This window comes from Dipodomys merriami, unplaced genomic scaffold (genome assembly GCF_024711535.1).
Source record: "Dipodomys merriami isolate MVZ:Mamm:240054 unplaced genomic scaffold, mDipMer1.0.p SCAF_737, whole genome shotgun sequence".
NCBI classification, from domain to species: domain Eukaryota; kingdom Metazoa; phylum Chordata; class Mammalia; order Rodentia; family Heteromyidae; genus Dipodomys; species Dipodomys merriami.
Genome location: NW_027206332.1, coordinates 273,577 through 279,576, shown reverse-complemented (window position 1 = coordinate 279,576; position 6,000 = coordinate 273,577).

Sequence of the window (6,000 nt, the reverse complement as noted above, 5' to 3'; positions counted from 1 at the left end):
AGGTGGAATTTACCGAAGCCTTTTTTCCACTCGAGGGTTTTTTTTTTTTTTTTTTTCAGCAAGCCCAAGAGTCCGAGGGTTCGAGAACTGGCTGTGGGTCCAGAGGGTGCAGCCTAGGATGATCAGAGCTGAGGCAGAGTTTCCACGACTTGAGTTCACGCCCCGGGTCTAGTAAAAAAAAAAAAAAAAATTAAAAAACTATAAATGAAGAACCCCAGCTCAGAATTTGTGCCACTTTACTGCCGGAGCTGTGATTTGAACTCAGGTTTGGGTAACTCTGTTGCACTGTGGGGGAAGGGAAGCTCACCATCTTTGAAGACTAAAAGGTCAGGTCTGGTACTGGGCCTGATTTGAAGCCCCAGCACTGGACAAGCCCACCTCTTTTAAACATAGGATCTCTATTTACATACAGGTGTGGTATGCACCTTGTTTTCAGTGTAGTTAAACTTTTTATTTTGTGTCTTATTCATCTATGTATTGTGTATTTTATTGAGTATAGGATGACATATATAACTGTGCTCACATGGATGACAACCTATTCCCATGGGTATAGAGTTGTCTATGCTTTCTAGATCCTAGTTGTGACCCAGGACTTGCACAGGATAGGAAAACATCTGCAAGGTTTGGCATCTCACATCAGGATGAATCTTTTGGCAGTGCTGGAACTTGAACTCAGGGCCTAGCAGAACCAACTGTCAAATTGGTCTACATAAGCACACCAGCTTGTGAGCCACTAAGGAGCTAGACCATACCCAGGACCTGAGATCTAGCCCCGTGGTTGGGGTGGAGCACCATATTCATCCGTTCATATGCTGAAATTAATATGCTAATAAATGCCTGTTTGTATAGAGTAGGAGATGTGGTGAGCTGTGTTGGAATCCTATCTTCCATTTGACTACTGATTTTTGGATCTTTCCCAATGCTTCAATTTCCTGAATATAATTACTGTCACACTTCATGCAGTCTTAATTAAGATCTTGCCTATCATTTCCTATGTGAATCATGCATGCACTTCTCAACTCTTCCCTAGGCCTGAATTCAAGCGCCACTACTGAAAAACATAACATTTATAGACATTTTAAATATTTGAGTTATATCTCTATATTCATTTTAAATCGTGTTTGTTGGAGTGACTCATTATATTTTATTATTATTGATTGATTGAGTTATCATTTATTTTATGGACTGTGAGTACACCTACAACATGTATTACATTTGTCCCAATCTATTCCATAACATGTAGCTTTGCTGACATAATATGTACATCATATGTGACACCTAGCACTTGCACAGAAAAGGAAAATAGGTGCACACATGAAATCTTACACCAGGAAGAAACTTTGGCAATGATGGGTCCTTGACTGAGGGACTAGGAGGCGCAATTCATGAAGGGGCGAGTGTCAGCACGGCAGAATCTAGCCCATGAAGGTGCCAAGTGGATCCCAAAACCTGGGAACAAGTTCCAGGTTTGGCCAAAATAGCAAAAAATGTTCTATGCAGATGATGATATACAAATAAATATAAATTTAGATATTTACATACTGCCAGTAATGTCTATTTAGTATTCAATGAAACATAATACGCTCCTACGGATTCTCAGGTCTTTAGTGAGGACTCTATTTAAACAATAGTATTCTTTTAGTGCATAATAAACTATGAATTAAAATCAGTCCATGTCCTGTGATTATTGGGTTTAATTTTCTGCTAGACTGATTGATGAACTACTCATCCAACCATGACATTGTTCACATTCCTCTGGTGCTACTATGGATAGGTAATAGTTTCTCAGGCTCCCCAGCCCTTTGTAAGTGGCATGACCGGGATTCAAACTCAGGACCAATGTGTCCAGATTGGCCTATGGCTTCGCTGCCAGCCTGCCAGCCTTCAGCAGTGCCAGGTAACGTACAGGTTGCAGCCGAGTCATTTGGAACCAGGATGGTCACCATGCAAGAAAGGAAAACCAAGAAACAGCCAACCATCCACAGATTGCGGATTTTTCGGTGCTGTTTTCATTTTGTTTTCCTGTCAGCCCCCGAGGCGTACCATCCCATGATCGGCTGTGGGTCCACAGGCTGCACCATCCCAGCCTAGGGTGATGGAAGCTTAGGTTCAAGCTCTGTGATTGACAATCAATCAATAAATAAATAAAATTTTAAAATGTTAGAAATAGCCGGTTGCCGGTGGCTCACACCTATAATCCTAGCTTCTCAACAGGCTGAGGATTGTGGTTCAAATCCAACCCAGGCTGTAAAGCCCATGAGACTCTTATCTCCAATAAAGCACTAGAAAACCAGAAGTGGTGCTGTGGCTCAAGTGATAGTGTGCTCGCCTTGAGCTGAAGAGCACAGAGACAGCAACCAAGGCCAGAGCTCAAGCCCCACGAAAAAAAAATAATTGTAAAAATACTAATGAAACTCCCCAGCTTTCGTGGCTTTTTATTTTCCTGGCAGGTATGGGATTTGAACTCAGAGTTTGGGTAACTCTAATGCACTGTGGGGGATAGGGAAACTCACCATATTGAAGACAAGTAATGCAGGCCTTTTCCCTAGGCCTGAATTCAATCCCCAGTCCTGTTAAAGTAATATTCATCCACATTTGAAATAATGAATAATATCTACATACTTATGTTTACCGCATATTATTTTACTGTGTATTTATTTTATTTTTTGCACTATTCATTCATTCATTATTTATATTGACTATTATTATACTTATAACATGTATTAAATTGATTACATCTTATGAGAACTATACAGATTAGCATATGTATTATATATCTTATTTCAGACCCAGGACATTCACAGAAATTCTAGATGATCCCATGCTTAGAAAAACAAAAAGAATACAGCAACCAAGGTCAAATTCATCCCTAGGCACCTCAGTGGCTCACATCTGTAATCCCAGCTACTCAAGAGGTGAGAACAGGAAGATGAAGTTTCAAAGCCAATCCAGGCAGAAAAGCCTGAGAGATGACATCTTCAATTAACTGGCAAAAATCCAGGCTTCAGGTATGGCTGAAGTGGTAGAAAATCAGCTATGAACAATCAAGCCAAGAAAGAGCAAGCTGAATTCAAGTGCAGAGAGAGGGGGGTAGAGGAAGAAAGCAGAGAGAAACCCTCCAAAAACAGAGAACAAAACAACAGTACACACATCCCACCTAATTTATGGCACCAACAAACTGAAAATAAAAAATGAAGCTTCTGCTTTTGTATAATTTTACATGAGCACATATGCTTTTAGGTACACTTCAAAGCTATGTTTTGAAAACATATATGTATATATATTAAATATATATATATATATATATATATATTTAAATAAACTAAGAAACCAGCCAATGAATAAATACTTCTGAATTAGTGACTTAACCATGGCATTATAAATTATTTCTATTAAAAGTGTATTTCAAGTCTCTTTCCTCAGAATCAATCTTTAAGTTTGTTCATACTCCAGGCGTCAGTGCCTCATGCCCATAATCCTAGCTACTCAGGAGACTGAGATCTGAGTGTGGCGGTTCAAAGCCAGCCTGGGCAGGAAAGTCCGTGAGGCTCTTATCTCCAATAAACCGGAAATGACACTGTGGCTTATCTCCAATAAACCGGAAATGGCACTGTGTCTCAAGCAGTAGAGCACTTGCCATGAGTTGAAGAGGTGAAGGCAGGCAGCCAAGCCCAAAGTTCAAGCCCCACCACCGACAAAAAGAAAGAAAGAAAGAAAGAAAGAAGTTTGTTCATACAGATCATAAAATTCTAGCCTTCTGAGCTTTAGGAAACTTGTCTTCCTTTTCTTCCAGGGTCTTATGCTGTTTAGGCAAGTATTCCACTACTGAGCTACATCCCAGTCCCAATGTTTTTGTTTTTCATTTTACAATTCACTTTATTCCCAAAATGCTTACAAATACCTATTGTCCTCACAGAAGTGAGTTTTTATTCAGAAACCCAACCTTTTGTGGTATGAGGAATCCCCTAGATTATTTTGTGGTAGTCACTGAGGAAAACTCACATGATACAATTTTAGAGAGCTTATAGTTATAGAAATCACTCTAAATAGAAATAACATCAACTGTCCCTCTAGGGAAGAATGATGTACTCATTTTCATTCTCACTCTTCATGGCAGATGGTCAAAATGGAAACACCAATGTGCTGTGCTGAAATGTAAACGTTTAAACCCCTTTTTGAAAAAATCTCATATTATAAAATAAAAATGTATCAAATTAAGACCAACTGAACTTTAAAATATATGAAAAATGCTAATGAAGCTCCCTGGCTTGGAATGTGTGCTATTTTTCTGTCTGCAAGGCCTGGAATTTGAACTCAGGCTCTGGGTAACTCTGTTGCAGTCTGGGTGAAGGGGAAGGTCTCTATGCTTGAAGATCAGAATATCAGGCCAAGATAGGATTGAACTTCCAGACAGGTGTTCAGTCTATATCATGTTTGGTGTGGTTATTCATTGTACTTTTTGTTTTATTCATTTATTTACTGTTTATTTTCTTGACTGTGATGACACCTAACCATGTATTACATTGTTTATACCCAATCACATAGTATTTAGATTTGTAGACTTGTTCTCCATCATACCTGACACCCCGCACTCTCACAGAAAAAAAAAAAACAGGTGTCACACTTGGCTTCTTACTCCAGGAGGAAATTTTTGGCAACCTCTGAGATCGAGCCCCAGGGGTGGCCAAAATAGCCATACATGGATAGGCAGGTGGTAGTACACCAATAAATACGTATTAGTACAGAGTGCCAGAGCCATGTATCTAGTATTCAATGACATCTGCTACATTCCTACCAAGTCTTAGGTAGTTATTAGGCCTCCATTGAAGGAATATTATTCTTTTCATGCCTAATTATCCATTAATTAAGTTCAATCATCGTCCTAGGATTATTGCATCTAGTTTGAGTCCAGACAGCTGCACGAACTATTCAATCATGTGTTGGATATCATTCCATTGGAATTTCCATGCGCAGGCAGGAGTCTCTTGGGATCTCCTGCCATTGGTAGGTGTCAGGACCAGGATTTGAACTCAGGGACTGTGTTGTGGGGTTGGCCTACGGCTTTCCTGACAGTCCCCCAGCCTTGAGCAATGAAAGGTCACCTGTGTGTGGCATCCATGTCATTTAGACCTAGGATGGTCACCGTGCAAGGAACCAAAGCCAAGAAACCGCCAACCATATACGGCTTGCAGCTTGTTTTAGTGTCATTTTCATTTTGTTTTCCTATCAGACATCGGGTCTTAGGATTCCAGGATCGGCTTTGGTTCTGGACTGCATCCCAGGCTAGTGTGATGGAAGCTGAGACAGAGCAGTCACGATCTGAGTTCAAGCCATGTGCATGGCCAAAAATGAACAAAAAAATTGAATTAAAAAAGTAAAACAATTAAAAAATTATAACTATTTAAAAAATTATAAAAACAATTATTTATCTCCCTGTTTTGCAATTCGTGACATTTTTTCTGCCAGGCCTGGGATTTCAACTCAAATTCTAGATAAATAGGCAACACTGTCGGGCTAGGGGAATCACACCATACTTGAAGCCAAGAAAGTCAGGCCTCTTTCCTAGGCCTGAGGTCAAGCCTCAGTCCTGCAAAACATACTCCTTATATGCATCTTATTTACATTTTAAAGACAGGATTTATACTTCCATATAGTCAGACAATATCATGTTTGGTATGGTTACTCATTTCATTTGTTTTATTCATTTATTTAACATTTATTTTATTGACTCTTTTGACACCTATACCTTTTATTACATTTTTTTACTTCCTATCACATAGCATCTAGATTTGTATATGTGTTCGCTATCATGCCTAACACCCAGGACTCTCTCAGAAAAGGAAAACATGTGTCACACTCGGCTTCTTACTCCAAGATTAAATTTTTGGCAGTGCTGGGAAACCGAACTCGGGGCCTAGCAGGCCCAATTCATGAATGGGTAAGGGTGAACACGGCAACCTCTAGCCAATGAAGCTGTGAGGTGGTTCCCAGGCACTGAGA